The 24,689-nt window shown below is 46.2% G+C and overlaps 1 protein-coding gene across 1 annotated transcript in view; it reads right to left on the reverse strand.

Moving 5' to 3' along the window:
* The window catches only part of COLGALT2 (collagen beta(1-O)galactosyltransferase 2), a 46,120-nt gene extending 24,758 nt beyond the window's left edge, over positions 1 to 21,362 (reverse strand). Inside the window, exon 1 of the mRNA XM_030226452.2 lies at positions 21,203 to 21,362. The gene's annotated coding sequence lies outside the window, so the exon portion shown is untranslated. The remainder of the gene's footprint in view (positions 1 to 21,202) is intronic.
* Between the last annotated feature and the right edge of the window lie 3,327 nt (positions 21,363 to 24,689).

The raw sequence follows: 24,689 nt of genomic DNA on the forward strand, positions 1-24,689 counted from the left end.
GCTTGATTCCAGCAACTAACTCAGACACCAGCTGATGCAGCTGTTTGAGATTAATGCAAGTGTGTAAGCCACTGGGAAGGAATGCTGGAATTTAGAAATATTCTTGTCTCTGCTAACAAAAAAATGAATGGGTTTCATATTTAGGTGCTCAGCACCACTGATTTTTCCATGGTTACATTGCATATGGGCCTGTAACACATTGCCATTTCCCCCAGAACAGAAACACCTGAAAAGCTCTGGTCTCTGCACCAAGCCTGCAGATAGAGCAGGGTCAAGGTCTCAGAGCCTGCCTCACCCCAGTGAGAACACTCACACCATGGGCCACCAGACACCCAGCAGGGAGGGAAACACAAACCCAAATCCTTTCCCAAACCTGTCCCACACCACCCAACAGAAGCTTTCACCAGTTCTGCACAGAACCATAGAATTACAGAACCACTGAACTGTTTGGGCTGGAAGGAACTTTGAACTCATCCTATCCCACGGTCAGGGACAACTTCCACTATCCCAGGTTGCTCCAAGCCCCTTCCAGAGACAAAGAGGACTGGCTGAACAGAACCAATGATGTGGGTGAGGCTGGTATGTTCCATTCCTCCCAGCTGTGTAAGGATGTACCCTTCCAGGCAAGACATTTTTAAGAACTCTTGACTTAAAATATGAAATATGACTTCATTACAAATAATTTTCATTCTAAACATCCTACAAGACCAAAAGTAATTTCAACACAAAGAAACATACTCTTGCTGGAATACTGTGTAATTAAATTACTACAAACAAGTGATTTTTTATCTCTTGTCCAGTGCTGGCTGAAAGAACCAATATAAGAAATTAGGGACAAAAATGGAATATTTCGCTTCACATTATTAATTAGGAGTTCAAGCAGCAGTAAGAAACACACTAAGCTAATTCTGGAGCAAAGGACAATTTCTTTTACCAACTGAGAATCTGCTCTGTGATCTGGAAACTGGCAGGATGTTTTGTGTGACACTGGAGAGCTTTACAGAGTAACTGACCCTTTCATGTGAAAATTTTGCTGATAGGCAACAATGAAGCCATTCTTCACAAAAGTTGTCAGACAGCTTTTCTTTGAGGCCATCACCAACCTAAAATAACAGAATAAGAGAACAGGAAGAAGAGCTCAATGAGTGCCAGCAACAGTGTTCTCTGAGATGAACCCTAAATTCAGCATTTGGAGAAGAGATCCAAAAGCATTTGGAGAAGAGGTCCAAAAGCATTTGGAGAAGAGAAATGTAAGAATAGGCCATAAACTGCTCGTCCTACAAACAAAGTGGCAAAGGGGCTATGTTTAGATGGGTAGGAGATGCTCAAAGTTAAACAGTTAATGCAGACCAACACTACTCCATATTTTCACATCAGACTCCCTGGAACTTTCAAACTTTATCTACAGCTTGATGCAAAGGTCAGAGAAACACAGATTTTTTTCCCCCTGCAGCACTCTTCAGAACACAGCTCACCAGCCTCCAGCTCACCAGCAGGGCTGAGGGAAGCCCTTCACTCAGTAATTTACTATTTTTTTAGAAGCCTTTCAACAACCCCTCTGTGCAGACCCTGCAACAGGACTGCCACCCCAACAGGTCTGTCTGAGGTCAGCTCTGAACTCAGGGCTGCTTTCCATCCACACTCTGTGCCTCTCCAGTGGACCAGGAATTCCTCTGCTGTTGCTGCGGGCTGAAAAGGACTGTCAACAGGACAAGGGCAGCAAGCCCTCCAGAGGTGTCTGCAGCAGGCTGCTACCTGCCTGCATTCTCAGGTGCACACAGAAAACCTCGACAGTAAAGCATTGGGTGTATGCACGAGGATTCCTGAAAAAATGTGGCAGAAGTGCTGGGAGACACCTTCCAGCTCAGCAGGGCTGGATGTGTGCACTCACTAAATGACAGCTTGAAAAATGCCACCTTTGCAGTCACGTTGCAGGACTGCACAGACCTGCAGAGCTGACCTGGCACGTTGTGCTTTTCTGTGCCCACTTCCCAGAAGGCTCCTTTGATCAACACAGAATATGCTGAATTTGAAGGGACCCTCAGGATCATCCAGTCCAACCCTGTCCCTGCCCAGACATCCCAACAATCCCACCCTGTGCATCCCTGGGAGCGCTGTCCAAACCCTCCTTGGCAGCTTTGGGGCTGTGCCCATTCCCTGGGGAGCGTGGGCAGTGCCCAGCACCCTCTGGGGAAGAACCTTTCCCTGAGCTCCAGCCATTTCCTCATTTCCTCATTTTCCTTCCTATGACTGGTCACAGAGAGTGAAGACATCAGTACTTGCTCCTCCCCTGCCCCTTGTGAGCTGTACAGTCAGAGAAAGCTGAGGCTCACATGTGCCCTGCCAGTACACATCCATTTCACCAGAATAACAATCTGCCTTTGCCCACAAAGGCCTGGAAAAGGGGACTTAGAGGCAGGAAGTAAGTCTGGACTCAGACAGGGTCCCATGCTCGAGACTGCCCTAGTGCAGCAGCCTCACCCTTGAGTCACCCAGTGCAATATCAGCAATGCATCCCAGCAGCATCCCAGCAACTCCCAGCAGGCTGGGACAGGTCCTGAGCACTCCTGGGGCACACAGGACAATAAGCCTAGTGCCAAGCACTATATTCCTGATGCACCACCCTATGGAAAAGTCTAATTGTGAGAGATAGCAAGTCAAATTTGGCTGAAGGACTCTTGGCCCTGTGTGTAAGCTGCCCCCCAAGAGAGCAGGGGTGCCAGCCCTGGGTTCCCCCATCTGCTGGCAGCATACACACGGGGTGCCTGCCCACACCTCCCCTGCTCCAGCGCCAGAGCTGCTCTCAGATGAGCCTGGCCAAGCCCACACTGCTAACAATCCCCTGGCTAATTTGCACTCAGAAATATGACTCTGCACTTCTCCATGAAAGGGCTCAGTGTCTGGGCACGGAGAGGGCTGCAGCAGGAGCATGTGCCAGATGAACGGATTGTTACAGACACATGGAGAAATCCCAGCACCGCCGTCAACACGCACACAGCTGCTGTCAATCCAACAGCTCCTTCTGCCCTGCTCTCACTCAAGGAGCCAGGCCAAGTTTAAAGGTTTGGACCCTGAGAGAGAGCTCCAGACTTGCCTTGCACAGGCAAAAGCATTTACAACAATTTTTTTTTTCACTGCTTTTCAGGGAAACTCTTTCCACCCCAAGGATCTGCAATGCTCCCACCAGGAATGGATAACACAGAACACAGACCAACCCAAGCCCAATAAGGGAGGGTAATTCCATCCCTGCCCCTAGAGCTGATTACCCTCAGGGTGTGTTGTACCAGCTATCTTACTTAGACGTGTCCCAGAGTTGTGGCTGCCCCATCCCTGAAAGCATCCAAGGCCAGGCTGGACGGGGCTTGGAGCAACCTGGTCTAGTGGAAGATGTCCCTGCCCATGGCAGGGGGTGGGACTGGATGGGCTTAAAGGTCAACCCAAACCCTCCTGTGATTCTGTGATTACAGAAGCAGACAAAGTCAGTGAGAATTTTTCCAAAGAATTCAACCTCAGGGTAGCTTGAGAACAGCAGTTTTCAAACTGTGATCAGCAGATGTCTGTGAACTATTTCTAGTTTGCCTGTGAAAGGTAAGGTAATAAAAAAAATCTATCATACCCAAGTCAAAATTTGCTATGCTGCACAGGAAAAACATGTTGGGTTTACGCTCAGCTGACGGAATACCATTCCCCTTTCAGTGCTGCTGGAAGGGTCAGAGCCAAAATCCTCCCCAGGACCCAGACCGCCCGCTAAAAACCTCACTGTGTGATCCCCAGCACTGTCTCAGCAGGCAGCACAATGAGCTGTCTGTGCACCCAGAAACTCATGGAGCTTTAGACACTAAGAATAACTCCAGTTTATTCTTACAGAGCAAGATAACAGGGCCAAGGCTGGCACAGGCACATCATAAACACTCCTGCTCTCCTCAGCCGGCCGTGAATTACTGGCTGCTTGCAGGAAAACTGGGCAACACAAGGATGATAAAATCCCAGGTGTTTATAACATGTAGTACAGACACAGAGGAATAGAAACAGAAGTAAATTTCTTGACTATTTCTTCTAGCTTCTGTACCAGCAAGTCAGTCACCTTTGGGATGGAAAACTTTAGCACAGAATCTGCTTTCAAAATACAGTCAGGAGGTACAGCAAGAAAAGTCAACCATGGATCTGTAACAAATTCTTCTGGAGGAGAAGAGCTGCCACGTTTTACATCTTGTATCTCCCAAGGGAACCAGGCACTGCCCTAGATCACAGCAAGCCTGCAGGCAGGCTGGCCTTCCTCCTGCTGCTGGAGCACCTCCTCTTCCAAGCCCCAGGGCTGTCCCAAGGGGCAGCCAACCCCACTGCTGCACAGGGGCTTTACAACAGAACCCCCTGGCCCCTCTTGGATAATTCAGCACCACAAGATAAAAATCACAGAAATAACCTCTGGAGGTCATCGTGCCCCCCTTCCTCTAGGGGGGGGGGATACCTTCCACTAGCCCAGGATACTCCAAGCCCTGTCCAACCTGGCCTTTCAAGAAGTTATAAGCAAAGGAGAAGAATTTCTGCTTTAAAAACACTTTTCAATCTGGCCCAGGGTATCAAAAACAGGTAAAGAAACTTCAAAACACAGTAGCAAAAGTTAGCCATATAGCAGATGCCCCTGGAAATAGAGGCATGAACTCCACCCACACTCTTTCCAAGCTCATCCAAAGATATCCAAGGTGATGCAGCTGGTGGGAGCCACCTGAAGCAAGCTAATATTGTCCACAAAACACATATCCTAGGATGCTGCTCTCTGCCATATGGTCAGGAAATGAAAGGAGATGATGAGTGCAGGTCAGGACAATCTGTCTAAGTCAAGGCACATGCACCAGCTTGGCAGTTTGCATTAATATTAAAAAGAACCATACAGAAAAGGCAATGCAAGAAAAGTAAAAATAAATAAATCAAAGGCTCAGCATAGTTCCAGCTGGTTTGTCACTGTCTCTGAATGATAAAATGGCAAATGGCTGCAGAGCTGTCACCTCTACAGCAGGGAAGAGGTGAATTTCCCAATTCACAGGATAACCACAGAAGGAGCCAGGCTGACATTGTAGTGGAGCACACCTACAAAAGAGCTGGAGAATGGACAAGGGCCTGGAGTGACAGGACACAGGGAATGGCTTCCCACTGCCAGAGGGCAGGGTTAGATGGGATATTGGGAGGGAATTGTTCCCTGTGAGGGTGGTGAGGCCCTGGCACACATTGCCCAGAGAAGCTGTGGCTCAAGGCCAGGTTGGACAGGGCTTGGAGAAACCTGGGACAGTGGAAGGTGTCCCCATCTGTGGCAGGGGGTGGCACTGGATGAGCTTGAAGGTCACTTTCTATGATCTTACATAACATTGCACTCGCCAGCCAGGCTTTAGGGACTGACTCATGCCCTCTCTGTGGACTTAATTAATTCAGACCCTGTTTCCAAGCACTTCAATGCCTGCAGGAAGCTCAGGCTCTTCACCACATCACATCTTCACTGCACTGTCAAACCGAGTTTGATGCTGGGGGCCTGACCTCCCCTCTGTGTCCATCTTCCAAGCAATTTGCAGACCTTCCTCTCCACCATCTGCACGAAGCAGGGTCCCCTCACCTCCCAAGCAGGCAGAGGTTGTGTGAGGCACCAGCCAGGGTGATGCCCAGGGTGCAGTTTGTTCCACTTGTCGCACTCCACAAAGTTGCACAGCCAGAGGATAAAGCACCCGAGTTAGTCACAGACCCAGGAATATCAGATTTTTGCCTTTTCAAGGATCATCAGAGCTTCAGAGAAGACCCATGAAAAGCAACCCACACAGAAACACAAAACTCATTTAACCTCCCACATCCTGGGATCAAGGAATCAGCAATGAAAAAGCAGAACTGAAGTGCTAACACTGGAGATCTGACCAGCTCTTCCCTCTCAGAATCAGCAGCTTAATAACCCAACCAAAGCACCATCCCTGTGAACCTACAAGACACACCTACAATACAAAATATTTAACATCAGACCAGACACTTCCCCTGCTCCACTGCAAATTCACAGCACACAAACACAGCAGGTTTCATTACTCTCTCCCTGGCACAGGCTTCCCTTGGCATAAAGGAATTTAAGCCAAACTTTGCTTTCACCAACACTAAACTAACACTTACAGTCATCAGTGAGTTATTTTAGAGTTAGACTTTGCTGAAGCCAGCATGGAACTTGAGACTTCATAATTCTGGTCTAATTTTCCTGAAGTAGCCAGTTACCCTGGAAAACAGAGGTTCTCTGAATTGCATGGAATGGTACACTGCTTGAAAATAAATGGATTACATCATATTTGCTGGCAAATGGCTGAACATGTTTTATACATAATTAAGAGAATAGAAAAACAACTACTGCAGCCAAGCAGGAAAAATATATTCAACCTTTACAGATGAAGTAGAGAGTTTTCCTGGATGTAACTTTGCCCATCCCATTTCCGATGAAGAAACAGCTGAAAAGGTGACAACCTCATATGCTGACAGGATCCTGTATAAGGGGAGAGGAAAAACACAACAAACACCACTCTGCTAGGATGAAATAATGAATTCATCAATTAAAATCTTCTGAAATTTTTCCTGATAGATTTTAGAGTGTTCTTGCTTTGAATGGCTAGGTGTGCTCTTCTGCAATGTACCCCTGGGAATGAGGTGATGTGAATCACAGTGGTCAGAGGCCAAGCCCAAACCCACAGCAAGGGTCTCAACCTTGCACTGAGGCAGCATTGTAGCTTCATTTTACAGAGAGAGAAACAAAACCAAAAAGATTAATGGATTTTCCCAAGTCACAAAAAAAGGAGTGGGTGTCAGGGCCAGGAATGATAAAATAAGCTAACATTCCTTCCAAAATATACACTGAAATAGACTACAGATACTCAGCTTTTGTAGAGCAGTTTACTTAGTGCATTCACAGAGTACTTGTCAGACTAGTGATAAATTTGTGACCAATATCAAGAACAACTTTTTCTCTGTGTTGCTTTTAAGAAACTCTCACAAACTCACAGACAAAATCTCTCTTCCCATCCAAAGTATTTCGCCTCCAGCACTGAAAAAAAAAACCACTCTGGGTTTTCTGATATGAGGTCCCTGATTTTGAGGGTTTAGAGTTTTAGAGCAGTAAAATAATAGTACTGGAGAGAAGAAAAAAAAAATTAAAAACAAAGTATTTCTACTTTAAATTCCAAACACTTTGGACTAGCTAAAATTTATGGATCTGAATCTCTTCAATTGGTGATCTCACATTTCACTCAGGGATACAGAAATCCACAGGGCTGCTCCTATGGACACACATGTGCTGCACACATGGCTGCTGTGGGGTCAGCACACAGGACACACTACAGATGCCAGGCTCAGAACACAATGTCTCTTGGAAAAGACTGACTGGACTCACAGTGATGGAAAACTGGTGCTGTGCTGATGGCTGACTTAATGCTAAAGAGAAGACAAAGAAAAACAGTGAGGTCTTAACTCTAATCTTGTAAGCTAAAGGCTCTGCAGCCCTCTGCAAGTAATGCTGTGCATTTCCCATCCCAGCTAAGGAAACTGGATTATGGAATCAGAGGGACACTTGGCGGATGGGATTGCTTCTTCTGCATGACACATCACAACTCTCCTTCTGCTGGTCTGTTCTCTGTGTGCATTTCAGGGAGCAGTCACTGGAGAGGGACAAATTCCAGGGAGCACCCACTGAAGCCAGGCAAATCTCTGGGAGAGCCAAACACTGAAGGCTGCATCAGCAAGTGAGGTGTGGAAAAGAATGCAAATGCACAATTTATCTCTTAAAGGTTTAATCCTGACCACAAATGCACAGGTTGAGGATAGGTAGTTTTTTCCCCCATCACTGTCTGGATGTAAATAAAGAGAGGAAATGGGCACTTAGGTCTTTCAGCAGACAGTTCCTAGGAAACTGGGTAACTGGAAGCCCTGAAAAATGCACATGTGCCTTTATTCTGCAGAGCAGGGCTCGTAAGCATGCTGTTTTCCAATGGGAAAGATTCCCATCTTAGCTATCTCCATTCCAAGGGATGAAGTGCATGAGATAAAGTTCATTCCAGCCCCAGCACACCTGCAGGTGTTGGACTTGACTGTTCCCTCAGGGGACAGGGACATGTCAGGGACATGATCTGGCCCAGGAGCCCAGGCACGCATCGCAGCACTTGTCCAGCAGCATTCCCAGGCCTGGACATCTCAGCTCCCTGGGGCTCTGAGGCAATTGCAAAGGCTGGAAAACTGAATTTTTGGAATACCTCAGCAACAAGGCATCGCTGTGGGAGGAATGAAAGAGCAGAGAATGTCCAGCTTCAAGGAACCCACAGTCCCTCTGCTGAGCATGCAGGAATCCAGTCCCAGGCTCTCCCTTTGCCAGGGGTAAACACCATCCTAACCCCAATCCCAGCACTGCACAGGGAAGAGCAGATAACATGCCACAACTTCTTCGATACTACAAAATTTGCACCCACAGACAAAATAACATGACTGTCTTTGAAGACTTTGGGGCTTACACAGAGATGTGATGTATCAGCAGATAAAATGAAACCTAATGACTTGCTTTATTTGCTGAAGCTATTAGGTTTCTTGGGAATTACATTCAATAGATCATTTAATATGATCTACTGCACAGTGCAGGCTAATGGCCCCATATGGAATTCAAAGATTTATCATCAGCTGCTTGACTCAAAAAAACCCCAACAAAACAAAAACTCACAAAACCCTCCCAAAAAACAACCCAAACAAAAAACTCACTGAAAAAAAACCCCACCAAACCCCAACCCAAACAAACAAACAAAAAAACCCCAAAACCTCAGCACTTAAAAAAAAAAAAAATTTAATCTGAAACTATCTCAGATCCTTCTTTTAAAGCCTTTCAAATAATCCCTCAATAGCTCCATCTCAAATCTATACAATAGCAGCAACTGATAAGCAACATCAGCTTGCAAGGGAGCAGCTGATATGTCCTAGAAGTACCAGGCCACTAGAGGGATTCCTTAAATACACAAAATAAAGACAGTTCATGGAAAAACAGAGGATGGTTCTGTCTCCTTTGAGAAATCATTCTGCTCTTAAACTTCTGCCAGCTTATCAGGGGCTGCAGTTGGGTAGAACTCTGGTTTTAAAGAGTTTCATTAACCTCTTCAGATCATGTAACTCAATACAAGATCTAATTAGCTGCAATCTAGGGGTTTGAGCCCTTTATTTTGGTTTCTTCCAAGTATATTCTTAATTTCTATGCCAGCATAGAACTGGAAGAAATATACCTCTGTTGGGTCAGCAGACCTGGAATAAATACATTTACCTGAGGAAAGGCTGGAGGTTTGGTCCAGCTGTGTGTCCAAACTATTGGAACCAGATGTTTTCCTTAACCTCTGGGTTATCCCAAAGGTGTCCTTGTAGTACCCAACAAGCCACACATCTGCAGGAGCTATGGGAGCCTGGTCAGCTATGCCAGGTGGGCAATTCCTGCTGGGAGATGTAACACACCATCATTTCTTCTTGGAGACCTCCCTCTATTGGAGAGGTAAAAGACCTGAAGCACATTTCTCCTCAGCAGATGTCTGTGGGACACTGACTTTATTCTGGCTGTCACCTGTCATTCTGATCCCCACACTCCATGAGCAACAAATTCTGCACCTTGCAAAAGTGCAACAGAGCAAACCTGGACGTGACTGAAGCACTCCACAGGTAGAATCAACCAACATCACTGCACAATGAATTGGTGAGTGCAGAAAAGAAACTCTTGCTTAGGCCCAGCCTAGCCCTGAACATATATTCCTCCCCCCTTAAATATGCACCACATATACAAAGACTGGCTCATCCAAAATCCAGATGGGAAGTTTGTAGGCAAGACTGCTGGAAGCACCACTGACAGCAGCTCAATTCTTGCTCTGTGAAACAGAGCTTCCTTCAAGGCTCAGGTATTAGCCAAAAAATCCTGGCAGCAGCTTTCGTTTGTATTAAGTCAGAGCAGAGTTCTGCCAGCAGACGGCCATGAGCTCACTAGTCTGAAAAAACATCTCATTGACAAGAGTTTTTGTGGAAGCAATAACTTGTTTGTGTGAGAAATAGAAGGAGAAGGGGGAGTGAGTGTATGTTAGGAGTGATAAAACAGGCACAACAAACACACTCAGTAACTTAATGTCCATTTAAAATTATATATGATAATTTTCATTTAAATCCTGCTTCAAGTAAAAAAAAAATTGAATTTAAAAGAAATCATAAATTAAGAGACAGTATTTAGCACCAGTGACATTTTCATATTCCAGTCACAGACACTGAACTTATTTCAGAGTGGTGTTTTGAAAAATATGTGCAACCATAGTCTCTGACAGCCAGAGCCGGAGGAAGAAAATATTTGAGGAGGCAAAAGACCCAAAAGCAATTATTATTCTTTACCAACCAATTTAGAAGAGGCTGGGTATGCTCCTCCAAAACCATGGTGCCCATCTCAGAGACAAATAAACAGAAACTCCATCCAGAGCTTTGTACTGAAGGAGCACATATCTGGAGCAAACACCAGCAGCATCCAGAGACTGATTCATGGGAGTGAGTCAAGTAATGGTAAGGGAGTCAGACTGGGAAAAATGAGCACAGTACTGGGCTACTGCTCTGTTGTTGCAAGAACTGGTTGTGCTAAACCAGATACAAATGGCACAGAGCACATGCAGTGCCTGGTCCCTAACAGCAGCTGGCTTTTCTAAACCTCCTGGGCCTGAATAACCTGCTCATATCTCAATCTACAGCAGCTTGGAACTCCCAGCCCCATCTATCACCTAAGCTGTCCTGTGTAGCAAAAGGGACACAAAGGATTCATCTCTACCAACATCCCCCTCCCATCTGAAAGGGGTGAAGGAGCTGGAGCCAAGGCAAACTAGAGAAGCTATGGAGTTCCAGGCACTGAAAGTGCAGTACACTCTAGGTAAAGGACTTCCAGAAACCCTCTGCACATGCTGAGAGAGAAAAATGCCATCCAGCCAAGTGAACACCAATTTGCTTCCCAACTCTACCAGCACACAGAATGCACCAGAAAATTAACATCTCCAAATCTTACTCCTTACCACAACCCTCCAAGGAACCCCAGTTCAATCCAGGGGCATCACAAGGTCATGTCAGACACTCCACCACCATCAGCCCTTTTCTCCATCTGTAGGATCTGCAGAAGTGACTGGAGCTCTCAAAGTCTTCCCACTCCCAAGACCTAACTTCACTGTAATCACTCAGGCAGCAAGGGATCCTGTCCATAGCACAGGAGATTATCCCACCTTGCTCCCTACTGACACCACTCCTCCTCCTGACTTTTTAAGCCTGTACAACCCACCAGTAAAACAGATGCTTGAATATTTAGATTTCCAAACCTGAAAGCTATTCCAGCTATTTCTCCCACTGGTAATTCTAGCCAACTGTAGCCAAGAATTAAGGAGAAATAAAATGCAGGCCAGCAGTTCCTGAAGACACTAGAACTCCTTTTAATCCTTCAGTTTACAGAAAAGAGAAAGAGCTTGCCTTTTACTGTTTTTCCAAAATGAAAACACAAATCATTACCCTAATCATGCAGTTCTTATGCTGACATATATTTCAACGTCTTTTTTTTAATTAGGATTTTTGCCAGCCTAGTGTAACTGCTGTGCTTTTCACTGAACTGTAAATATTTTTGCCATTGTCTTTATGAGTTATGGTGTTAATTACAAGTTCTGGTTAGACTAAAGGAATGTACTTGTTGTCTTTTCAGAAGAAGAATTAGCAAGGGTAAAAACACACCCTCAATGAACCACAAGGGGGGCTCCCAGCATTAAGGACACACTCTGGAACACCCCAAGGAAAAGGCAAAACAGCTCCCTGGAGCAGGGCAGCCAAGCACAGAGCTCAGCACGTGCTCTGGAAACACGTTTCCATCTCACTCACACAGTTTGTTTTCCTGGTTCTCTTTTTGATGCAAAGAGGATGTAACATTCCTGCTTCCTCACATGAACTGGGGATGATTGACGGACAGAGAAGAGTCTTGCTGCAAAGCTCCACTGGTCACGTTCCTCTTTGCCTCCTAGACACAAACTGTGGGGACAGAACAGATCTCTGGCAGCTTCTCCTGTCCAAAATCACATGTCCAAGCTAACATCTTTTTATGACTTGCCTGAAGCAGGCTTTTGGTTAACCAATGTACAGAAGTCCAACTACAGGACTTAAGTTCATTTGGCTGAAGTCTAGTCTTGTAGGGAATAATTCACATGTTTGAGCTAAAAAACAGAGGGAAAAAATCAACCAACTAACCAACCAAAAAAAAAACACAACAAAGGGTTTGCATTTGTCAGAGTTTTAATATTTACCTTCCTTGTCACAATTAGCAGTTCAAAGCAGGAACGCTGGAAAACAGCCTTCTCCTCCAATCCTGAAATGGTTTGGGGGAGAAGGATCCTTTACATGCCACCCAGTCCAACCTCTCTGCAATGAGAGAGACATCTTCAACCAGACCAGGTTGCCCAGAGCCCCATCAAACCTGACCTTGAATTTTCCCAGGTATCTTACAAAAATGACTGAAAGTACTGAGGAAAACTCAAAGGGAGAATTTAACCTTAAATTCTCATTCTAGCCCCACAGGTACAATGCAGCACCCATTTTAAGAGCAGATGCTGAGCTGCTAACTGAAGGTTCTGAGCTGCTAACTGAAGAGATAAGCACCTGCAACCAGATTCAGGATATAAACTAACCCTTCACAGGTAATACAACCTCACTGTTGCCACTGGGCAAAATTCAAACTAGGCTGCAGCCACACATAACCTTCCCTCTGCAGAGAGATCAAAGCGCAAAACTAAGCAAACAATCCTTTTAGAATCAAGGGAAGCCTGTACTCTGTGAGGAAAGGAGAGAAGAAGCATAATTCTAAATCATGTTTTTCTTCCTTACAGGAAAAAAATCTTTTTAAAACAAAACAAAAATCCAGCAAACAATTCTCTTTTGGAGCTGAAGCCTTACAAAACTAATGTGAAAAAGCTTAAATGAGCCCTACCATGGCATTGTAGTGCCACATGGACTCCCACTGTCTTCTGCTTCAGCATCAATTTAGATCCTTATGAGCTCCAGGGGGACAGCATCAAAATCCTTCTCCAGATCAAGATCTGCTTATAACAGGTGGGCCATTCCTATCAGTCCATCCAGACAGAAAGAAATAGCTGGAAAATCTATTTATTCCATGTATTACAACCACTCAGGCACTACAGATGATAAAAGATCTCATCAACATCTATGTTTTAATAAATGCCTGGAAAAAGAGCAAGAACAGAGTTTGGTGAAGGCATATTCCCAAAACAACACTACCAGCTTTCATGCTCAGTTTTTCCTGATTCTAGAGTTAGTAACACATTAGAAAGGGGAAAAAACACACTGACTACTTAAACAGTTGGTCATAATGAAAGCAGCCTTCACTTCTGAGTAAGATTTCACTTCCCAAAATGTCTAACAGCTACCTCAAATAAGCAACCACTTCTCCCAAAGAAATACAAGAAATTCTGCTTTATAGGCCATGAGCATAATTTCAGTCCTCTGCAGTGAATTCAGTCTCTAGTACAAAATTTAGCTGTTTTTTAGCAGTGCCACATCATGTCAAGAGGAGGAACAATGTGTTCTGTTGCAGAACTTTATTACAAGCTAAGTGGTTCACATAAAACTTTAATGACTGAACTCCATTTGAAAGTATATATCAGATCCATAATCACATGGAAAAAGTTTAAAATCAACATACTGTTATTACTCTACCTGTCAACTTTTCCAGAAAGAAAACTGGCATCATTTTACAGTAACAAAAGTGCTCTGGCCCAAGGACACCAGATATAGATATACAGACAAATGCATGTGCCTGCACATGCAACCAAAACTAATCATTTCATGCTTAAAATCTGAATTCAGGCACTGTATGAGGCAAATTATACACATTAAAAAAAAAGGAAAAAAGAATAGTGATTTTCTTAATTGATGAATTTATTAGCAGTGCCACATGCCTGTATGAAGGAGCTGAGCATTCCATAGAAGAGAGCAAAAAACCCACTTCATCAGAGAACACCAAAAGTTTTTTGATTCCTGTCTTTCTTTACCCTGAAATTTTGGTGCATGTGGGTCCCATTTAGCTGTAATCCACCCTTGGCCATAAGCACCATCAACATGCACAATGCTTGACCAGAATAAAGGAAATGAGATGCACAGAAATAGACTGCAATAATACTAAGTCTGAGACATCATCCCACAGGAAGGAAATTCCAGGCTCTGACAGACAGCACCCCACATCACCTCGGTCCTCCCTCCACCCTGTAGCCCAGATGAGCCTCCTGGGATGAGAGATGGCAGCAGTGCTGGGCCATGTTCTGCACACCATGTGCATCACAGATCTGGTTTTAGAGAATCTTGACCCAGTGCAGAAAGACTTTTAGTCCCAGGGGACTCAGATACATAAATTATCACATACCTGCAATTATTTAAGAGATCAAAAAAGCCCTTCCATCTCTGGCTCAGCACAAATCTCTGGTTTGGTCTCCTCAGGAAGGGCCCTGCCAAACCTCCCAGGGACTGACCCCTCTCCAGCTGCACTCAGACACCCGGGGGTCCCTTCCTCAGCAATCTGATGGGCAGTGACCAGGCAGCTTTCTGTAAAGATTATGAGTTCCATTTAACAGAAAATTGGAAAGAAAAAGGAGAAAAAGTGGGTGGAACAACAGTCTTTATCCCAAAGGTCTGCCACCCTCAGCCCACATGAATTTCCAGGACAGTCCTTGACAGTGACAGGCTGCCCAGGGATTGCAGAGTCCCCATCCCTGGAGACATTAAAACCTGAACTGAAACAGTGCTCTGCCTTCATCAGAGCTGGCTTTGGGAGCAGCCAACCTTTGGAGGTGCATTCCAGCACTAACCATCCCAGGAGATCCATGCATTAGCTCAGCTGGAGAAGCACTGGGGAAGGGGAGAGGGCTCTGTCCCTGAAACATGAATATGACAGCAGGAATTGGACAGGTTCCCCCTGGATCAGACCTAACTCATCCCTACCCCCAAATTCACCAGAAATGAGGAGCTGAAATAGCTGGTGTGCCAAGTACAAGTGAAATTGACTTTTTTTTTTTTTTTTTTTTTTTTTTTAAAGGGGCAAATTAATAGGAGCACTCAACAGCCAATATTGGTTGCAGCTGGTCCTTGGACCCACAGCTGCCTCCCACCTTCCCCACAGCTGAAGGTGGTTCAAAAGACAGGTCAGTGCACAACCTGGGCAGCCTGGACTGGATGAGGAATCCCAACCCTGAGGGAAAGACAAGGAAGGGATGGAGGGGACCCTGCCCTGGGCAGGAATGAACTAGATTACTCCTTGAGGTCTTTTCATCCCTACTTTGTACAGATGAAAAGAGACAGAAAAAGCTTGAAAACTACATCTTCCTGACCTTTGAAAATATCCAAATGCTTATCATAAACAACAGCCTCTGCTACTGAACTCTGCCTGCTGTTTCTTTTGGGGAACAGATAATTTTATTGGATTCCAGTCTCTAAACCCACAGCCTGCACTGCAAGGCACCAGGCAGCCATGACACAAGGGACAGACACACAGACAACAGGGTAGACCCCTGTCTCAAAAGGTGGGTGCCAAAAGACAGCAGCCAAAATAAATGGCTACATTTTCAGAGATACAGACCATGCAGAATTCAGGTATAAAAAATGACTAAACACACACAATGTACTATGCTCACTAGTGTCACAGAACTCCTACACATTTCAAGATCTCAATTTTATGGTATTATCCCTGTACCTCTGGAGGGCTATTTATTCATTTTATGGTGATAACAAATTATTTTTGCCTTTTTTCTTTCATCCCAACATTCACACTGCTGTGTACTAGACCCCAGTATAAAGTGTGGGACAAGATGGTCTTTAATGTCATCCAAAAAGCATCAGAATCTGGCAATTTGTGACCACAGCAGGGAAAAAGAAAGAAACTCCTGCTACCCTCACATTGCCATCACACAGCTCATGCCTCTTTTATGGCTTCTCTGCAGAACAACACAGTTTTTAGCTGAAGAGTGGTTTGTGTTTTGCCATGCAGACCTCAGCAAGGCACAGCAGTAATTTTTGACTTTCCTTCAAATGTTTCTACTGAGTAATTTCATGATGCCATTTGCTTCAGTTTGCCAAGTCTGAGAAGAGGGAGAGAAAACCATGGGTAAAAAAAAAAAGTGATTATGGATATTGGGATGGGAACAGTTCTTTATCCTTCCCTGGTTTTCCATTTTTATATAATTTTTCTGCATCTTGGTGTAAAAATAACCTTGGCAAGGGAAGTATTTATAACTGACATTTCTTGATTCTTCTATTTGCACTCTTGATAAATTTAACAATCTCATGTAGGTTACTTTACCATTCTACCCCTATTTCCCCAGCTGGAAATTGGAAGTATTTACTCCTATTCTTTCTTTTGATGCAGTCATCTAAATGCAAGTTCTCTGGCAGAAAGGCTCTCTGCAACATCTTGCACAACAGGAAGGTTACCTTAACTGCAATTCCAAAGCTGTGCAAATCCCATCTCACTCTTGCCCCTCTTAGTCTTTGACTGTTATTAAAACTACATAATAAATAAATGTGAAGTATCTACAAATACAAATGGGAAACTCAATCCCACTAAAATTTAAATCACAGGCCAAGAACAAGTGAAATTGACTTTTTCAAGTGAAAAGTCAGGTAATTTGTAAAACCTATGTTTTAATATTGCCACATGGAAGTCACAGCACAGGTGAGCACACCTGAACTGGATTCAAAACACCCGTGGACAGAAGCAGGAGAGGCAGAGCCAGCAGACTGGAATGTCAGCATTCCTAAGTGACTAACAATGACCATGAAGATTAAAGTGACCTTGTTGCTGAAACGGAGACAAGGACAGAAAACACAGGGTGTTTGAAAGCCAACATTTCCCTGAGAGTAATCACAGCCATTAAAGTTTTAAATGATCCCTGCATCTCATTGGAGTTTGCCCTCTATGTGGAATTTCTTCACAATTGAAAAGTAAAGCACGAAAGAATAAGAAAATGCTCAGATATCATCAGCTAGTTCCAGTCTAATAATACATAATTATGAAATACAATTATTACACTGATCTCATCAGCTTCTATTTTTAGCTTCAACCAGTTCTTTTAAGTTGAAACTATTTCCTCACTGGAGCTGTGTTACAGTACATCCATTCATCTCTCAGAAGGGATTTATCCCAAATTTCCACCTGGCTCACTATTGTTCACATTATCACTTCTGAAATATAAGCATATGCTGATCCCCAAAGCAGATTTTCAAGCACAAAAGGACCTAATTACTGCTCCAAAGCACCAACTCATTTATGCAGGCATTCCATCCCCAGGTTACTAAGAGAGGAGAGAGCAGGTGACCCACTACGATGAAGCAGAAGGTGAAATTACAGGCAATTTTCCTTGCTATACCATCACTTAATCTGAGACTAAGGAAAGTGTAAGGCAATGTGATAAACTGCTGAATACACACACTTTTAAAAGGCTGTCTATTGCAGCCAAGAGGAACCTTCCTGACAAGCAAACACTCCGTACTGTAACTGACCAACCTCAGATAAACACTCAGCATTGATAAAGCTCAAAACAAAACCCCCACAACCTCGCCCACTAAAAAAAAAGAGGGTTGGGGCACACTGACTGTGTAACTTGTGGGTCATTTTTGTCCAAGATAAAGATCTCTTTCTGTCCCTTTGCAGTTCTCCAAGCCCAGCACGAACAATGCTGAACACTTTCTCTGCAAGTTTCCCAGCTGGGCTGGGAGCACAGGGAGCTTCGGGAGAAGCTCAGCCACATGAGCAGCACATCAGAGGAACCTTTGTGGCTATAAAAATGCTGCACTTGGGTCCCACAGCCAGGTTTTCTCTTCAGGCTCCCTCCTGCTGTGACACTTGGTTCCCAGGTTTTCCCTTCAGGCTCTCTCCTGCTGTGGCACTTGTGTCCCACAGCCAGGTTTTCTCTCTAGGCTCTCTCCTGCTGTGACACTTGGGTCCTACAGCCAGGTTTTCTCCCTAGGCTCTCTCCTGCTGTGACACTTGGGTCCCACAGCCAGGTTTTCTCTTCAGGCTCTCTCCTGCTGTGACACTTGGGTCCCACAGCCAGGTTTTCTCTCTAGGCTCTCTCCTGCTGTGACACTTGTGTCCCACAGCCAGCTTTTCCCGCTGGGCTCTCTCCTGCTGTGACACTTGGGTCCCACAGCCAGGTTTTCCTTTCAGGCTCTCTCCTGCTGTGGCACTTGTGTCCCACAGCCAGGTTTTCTCTCTAGGCTCTCTCCTGCTGTGACACTTGTGTCCCACAGCCAGGTTTTCCCGCTGGGCTCTCTCCTGCTGCAGGCCCCAGCCCGTTCCCCACAGCGCTGGGTATCTGGGCGCTCGGAGGGGACAGCTGTGACCCTTCCTCCCCCACAAGAAGGGACAGCTGCTCCCTTCAGCACTGCACCTCCGTGGTGACATGGGACCAGATCGGGTTCTGTGGCCAAAGCAGGAGACTGCCATTCCCGCTGGGCTGGCCGGCTCCAAAGGCTCCCAGGCCACCGATGGCCAAGTTCTGCGCAGGGCCAGCACAGAAATCCGAGCTGTCCCACAGAAATTCCCAGCTGAAGTCACAGCACAATCCCGGGATGACCCGGCCTGCTGTCCCCGGCAAGGACAGCCGGGGTTAACGCGGGCCAGGGAGCGGCCCAGGAGCAGCTCGGATGCATTTCCTGATTCCCGGAGGGAATCGAGGAGGGAAGGAAGGGTTTAAGTGCAAGGCCATGGCTGGCCGTGCCAGCTGGCCCCAGACCAAATGGCCTGCTCGGCTCATTAGGAGCCGGCAAGTCCTCCCGAGGCTGCTCACAATCACTTTCAGAATTAAATCATAATTAAAACCAAAGGTAAGAAGGGAACACAAAACTGCCCAGCGCACATCTTTTGCTCGGTATCAGGGTAACAGAGCTTGGGATTAATTGACACAGACTACACAAAGGAATTCAGTGCCTGCTTCAAATTCATTATCTCTTAACCCATCTTTACTGTCATTCATAAAGCTTCCCCCCTAGAAATCCGTCAGAGGAATCCACTGCTCAATTTCAGCCCTCCAGCTACGCAGAGAGAGCATATGGGAGCTTGAGAGATGATTTACGGTTTTAGTTTTCATTCTCAAGATCTATGTTGGGGCATTTAAAAATGCTGACTTAGTCAAGAAAATGCTGAAGGAGGATATAAGTGGCAATGGAAGAATGCAAGTCCATGACAAACCCCACGCTCCTGCCCTCCTCCCCCCAAGCTATCCCAGTAACACAGGGACGCAGGTAAATCTTGGCATTCATCTGTTGAAAGGACTCTGTTTGAAACACAAGATTCTTCCAGAAATGGACTGAATGGTTTCACTTGTTCTCAAGAGACTTTATAGATATCATATGTGAGCTTGCTCTGAGTGGGTACTTTGTGTCCTGAACATTCCCAGCTCTGGAAAAGCTCAAGTCTTACTGAAGAGCAGAACTCAACCCCTCCAAGGAACCACTGCCACCCCACAGGTACCTCTCACTCTCTGTGGCAACGCAGAGCATCCTCAGAACTTCTCTTCTAGTGGCTGTGACAATTTTAGTCACTCTCATTTTATCAATCTTGACATTTTCATCAGCACATTTTCCAGCTTAGCCATGCCTTATGTCTGTGTGCAATCCTCTTAAAAAGGGAGTGATTTCTTATAAGAACCTTAGTGTATTTTAAGCTAGGTTAAAGTCCCCACAATACTTTGACACAATATTGCAGAGACCTTAAGTCTAGTGAGGATAATACGAGTAATGCACTGAAAAAATTGTAGAGCCAACCAATTATCTGCAGGACTTAACCCCCCCACACACATAAAACTTACTTTGCACTTGTACAGCAAGAGGCATTTCTAGATGTGCTCTGCTTTGGTGATCAGGACAGCACTTGCAACTCCCACAAGTTTTTATAAACACCAAGCTCAGCTGAATCACAGGCCATGTGGGGTCTGATAATATCTGTTTTTATACACATCTGCTATGAGGAAATCTCAACTGGCAAAATTCCTACTGTAACAAATGAATGAGGAGTCACAGATCTACACAAGAGAGGAATGCGAATTTACCCAGTGCCACACACCAGCTTGTGATTCCACACCACACTTGTGTGGCACCCTGAATTTGGCCTGATAGCATAACTTGCTTTGTACACCTTAAACACGAAAAGAAGGGGGGGGGGGGGAAACAAAACAAAAAACACAAAAAAACCAAACAAACAACAACAACAAAAAAGAAGATCCATGCAGTGACGTACTGCAGAGCCCCGTACTTGGAGACAAATTACAACCATGTTACTGAAGCACACACAGAAACATCTGTTTAATGTGACTTCAGTGATGTGACTGGGGGGCAGGTCCTCCCCACGCCCCTTCAAAGTAAAACGAAACTTTATTGACTTTTTAAGCTAACAGGAGTCCCACCACGGACTTCAGCTAACTTTGGATCGGGATCTACAGAGAAAAAAGAAATTCTGTTTGGGGTTCTTCCAAGCGATCCTGTTCTTCCCAACACTTATGTCAGGTTGAAACATTATTTTTTTTCTTTGTCTCCTTGCAAAGGCAGATTGACCAGTTCCCAAACTGCTCAAATTCCTTCATCCCGACCCCTGTCTGACCGCCGCAGCTGCCCCCATGCTGCGATTTCTGAATACATCTTTTAATCCATCTTCCAGCCTCCAGCCTGGCAACAATGCTCCTTTCAATGCCCACCACCACCTACCCAGTTTGCCGCTCTCCAGCCCTGGAACATCCCGAGCGGCTCCCACAAAGCCCGGGATTTACCAGCCGGGAGCCAGCCACACGCTCCCCGCCGGAGCTCTCCGTGCCTGCGGATTTGGACACATGCTCCGGCGCTGAATGTTCCCAGGCTCCAGGCCAGCTTTGCTGGGATAACTCATCTCCCTGCGGCTGCCGGCAGAGACACCGCGCTGCCGACACGCGGGGGAACCGCGGAACGGGGGCCGAGCTCTCCCCGGCCGCCACAGCACAGCTCCGGCTCCCGGGCTGGGCGCAGCCGCCGCCCCTCCGCCCTACCCGGGCGGCGCGCCCCGGTCCCGCCGCCCGCAGAGCAGGCAGAGCCCGCAGAGCCGCCTCTCCTCTCCTCTCCTCTCCTCTCCCCGCGCCGCCCCGGCCCTTACCAGAGCGCGATGCGGCTCTTGGGGTAGCTGAGCCTCTCGATGCAGCCCAGGACGTGCGGCAGCGTGTGCGCGGCGTTGCGGGCGAGGATGGCGAGCAGCACGGTGGGCTGTAGCAGCGCCGACTCGGGCAGCGCGGGCTGCTCGGGCCCCGGCGGCTCGGGCGGCTCGGGCGGCTCGGGCGCGGCCCCGCAGCCGCGCAGCAGCAGCGGCGGCAGCAGTAGCAGCAGCAGCGGCGCGCTCGCAGCCATGATGGGCGAGGGGCAGCCGCGGAGCCGCCGGCAGGCAGAACGAGCTCCAGCACAGGGAACGCGGGAGGAGGGGCACGGAGAGGACGGAGAAGGGGAAGGAGGAGCCGAGCGGCGCCGCCGCCCGCCCTGCCGGCCCCGCTTACCGCCCCCCGGCACCGGCCGGACCCCGCGCTGCCGCAGCGACCCCACGTGCGACCCTGTCCCCACCCCCGAGCCCCGGGAGGCTGCGGTCAGCGCAGCACCTGCGGTAAAAGCTGCAAAGCCCGCATTTCTCCATCCGAGTTTTGGGTTTTAAAGAGGCTTTCGGAGTGTGGTTGCTAACGCTGAGATGTCCCTTTGTTCGAGGCTTACGTGAAGATCTCGCCCTCATCCTTCCCACACAGGTAGGGAATTAAAGTAACTTTGAGCTTTCATATCAGGAAGTTTTTGGCAAACATCCGCGGGATGTCCGTACGGAGCAGCCGCACACCCCGCACCCATCCCACGCTGCGGGAGGGATGCGCTGCTCCAGCTCGAACGCAGCTGGAAGATTATTATGGTAGAATCATAGAAAGGCTTGGGTTGGAAGGGACCTTCGGGACAATTTCATTCCAACCCCCTGCCGTGGCAGGGACACCTTCCACTGCCCCAGGTTGCTCCAAGACCCATCCCAGCTGGCCTTGGACACTTCTGGGATGGGGCAGGCACAGCTGCTCTGGGCACCCTGTGCCACGGCCTCCCCACCTTCGCAGGGAAGAAATTCTTCCTAATATCCAATCTAAGTGTACTTTCTTTCAGTTTAAGGATGTTCCCCCTACGTCCTATCACTATCTGCCCATTTAAAAAGTCACTCCCCCTCTTTTTTATAAGCGCCCCTCACATACTGGAAGGGGCTCTAAGGTCTGCCTGGAGCCTTCTCCTCTCCTGGCTGAACAACCCCAGCTTTCTCAGCACCTCTTTTCTGAAGACAGGAAATACAGGGAAGATTTTCCCTCTACTTCATTGACTTACCCACCGTGGAAATGTTCCCTAGAATAGACTGATGGCAAATTAGCATAAAAATACATAAAACATATTCCAGCAATTAAAATTATTGGGTCATGGTCTTAAAAGGGACATAGTAATCATAGCTCTATTAGGAGTTAATAGGATTTGGGCATGCTAGATCCTTTTCAAGATGCAATCTCTAATTAACTCTAAGGGCTTCATCACAGCATATTTGGGTTTTGCTGTGGAAGTTTCTCCAAGGTGGACAGACCCACTTTGAGCAGGTGCTACTGTTAGCTGTGTGCTTGCAACACTTAAAATGATGAAACCTTTAGCAAGCAAACAATTGTTTCATTATCCATAATCTCACTGTGAATTGCTTGCATCCAGGTAGTAAATACATAAATACACACACACACACACACACACTATATATGTAATGTTTGCTCCTCTTTGCTTTTAGAACCTAATTTATCAAGCACACTACATTATATTGTCTCAGTTTCCTGATCAGATGACTTTCCAAAAAGGATCATTCTAGAAAACTTCAATAAAGAAATCTCCAGGGGTCATAGAATCATCTGCACTAAAATTTGAGAAACTCTCTCGGTTTGTACCCATCTTCCTGAACAATTAGTGCAAATGTGTTGCTCCTGTTTGCCCTTCACGATGCCTTTATCATTGTCCTTCTAGAATGGTACATTAATGAGGCCTTTCTGTGATGGTTAGTTTACCACATGTTGCTTTCATGCTTGGATTCATTAACCAAATAGAAGGAGCAGCCTTGCAGCGGGCATGGGGTGATTAGAGTTCCACAGGAGCCAGCCCAGTCCACACACACGGAATTCCCCTGCTGCCCCCGGGAGCATTTGGAGGGTGGGGACTAGCCCTGCCAAACTGTACTTGATGTGGAGGGCTTGAGGCTGGCATTTTCCATCCACTGGACACTCAAGCTGGGTCACAGTCCTGATTTTGGGATGTTTCAGCAGAAATAAGCCCCTCCTCTGCGTGCCTTTGCCAGAGCTCTGAGTGTGCCTTTACCCTGTGCAGCTCTTGATGTCCTCAGTGAAATCTAAACTACCTTCAGCTCTTTTCAGACTCCTCTTTTCTTTTTATTTTGGGAGCAGCATCAGAGCCATAATGATTTGCTGGGGGCAAGTGAAAAGACTCCAGCAGCATCCCAAAGCCAGTGATTTGCTCTCCAAAGTCATGTTCCCTTGCTCACACAACTCCCTGTGCTGGCTGGCTGCTGTGGAGCACAAAAGAGTGAGAGCAGCAGAAGCCTGAAACATGAGATGTTCTTCCATGCAGAAGAGAAAGGAGTCAGCTCATCTTCATCTCTCACTCCCAGTCACACACAGCTGGGGCAAAGTTTGGAGAGCTCAGGTAAACAGTTACCTGACAATTTGTGTCATTCCAACACCTGTAAATGTGTATGACTTCATGTCCATGTACAAAGAAATCTGTGCTCATTCTGACTTCTTTATTGGTGGCCATAATTATATCCTGTGGGGTTTTGTAAAGACCAGACTCCATCCTGCTGTGACAAGACAATGAGCCACTCTGTGGTGGAATATTTTAGCTTTGAGGAAGAAACGGCTTTTTGCAGATGTAAGTCCCACAGAAATCAATTTAAGCCATTTGTTTCAGCCTTCTCTAAGTATCTACACCAAACAAGGAGATTCCAGCTATGACAGCTGTCTCTGGCAGAGGCATAATCCCTCGGTTTGGCAGGTGACAAATTCTCTCTGAGGCAGATTTCTTCTAAATTGTTTCCCACATTGAGGAAAACAGAGGTTCCATCCTGCTGATGTAAATTGACTCATCTAGAGATTGATGTGGATCCATCTCCTTTCACTTGCTTCTTTGCTTCTAAGAACTCAAATCCATCCAATTATTTTCCCAGCAGCTGAGTGAACCACTGTTGTCAACTCTTCCATTAAAGTCTTGGAGACTGGATTTTTTTATCCCATCTAGCTATCTGTTCTGTGCCCAGGGAACTGAAGTGCTGGCTAACACAATACTTTTTAAGCAACCAAAACAGCTGCTCATTTTACCACAAAATTCCTCGAATTAGATTGGCCCAAATATTACTTCCTGTGCCTACAAACCACATACAATTTATATGTTACATACATAGATACAATTTATGTGTTACATACATAGATACCAATTTTATTATAGAATAGCCACTGTTTGAAATTCATCAGAAGAGTCACCGAGGCAGATGGAGCTGATAAGCCAGACCTGAGGCACTTGGCATTAGTCAGAGA

The sequence above is a fragment of the Serinus canaria genome, chromosome 8, assembly GCF_022539315.1.
Source record: "Serinus canaria isolate serCan28SL12 chromosome 8, serCan2020, whole genome shotgun sequence".
Lineage (NCBI taxonomy): Eukaryota > Metazoa > Chordata > Aves > Passeriformes > Fringillidae > Serinus > Serinus canaria.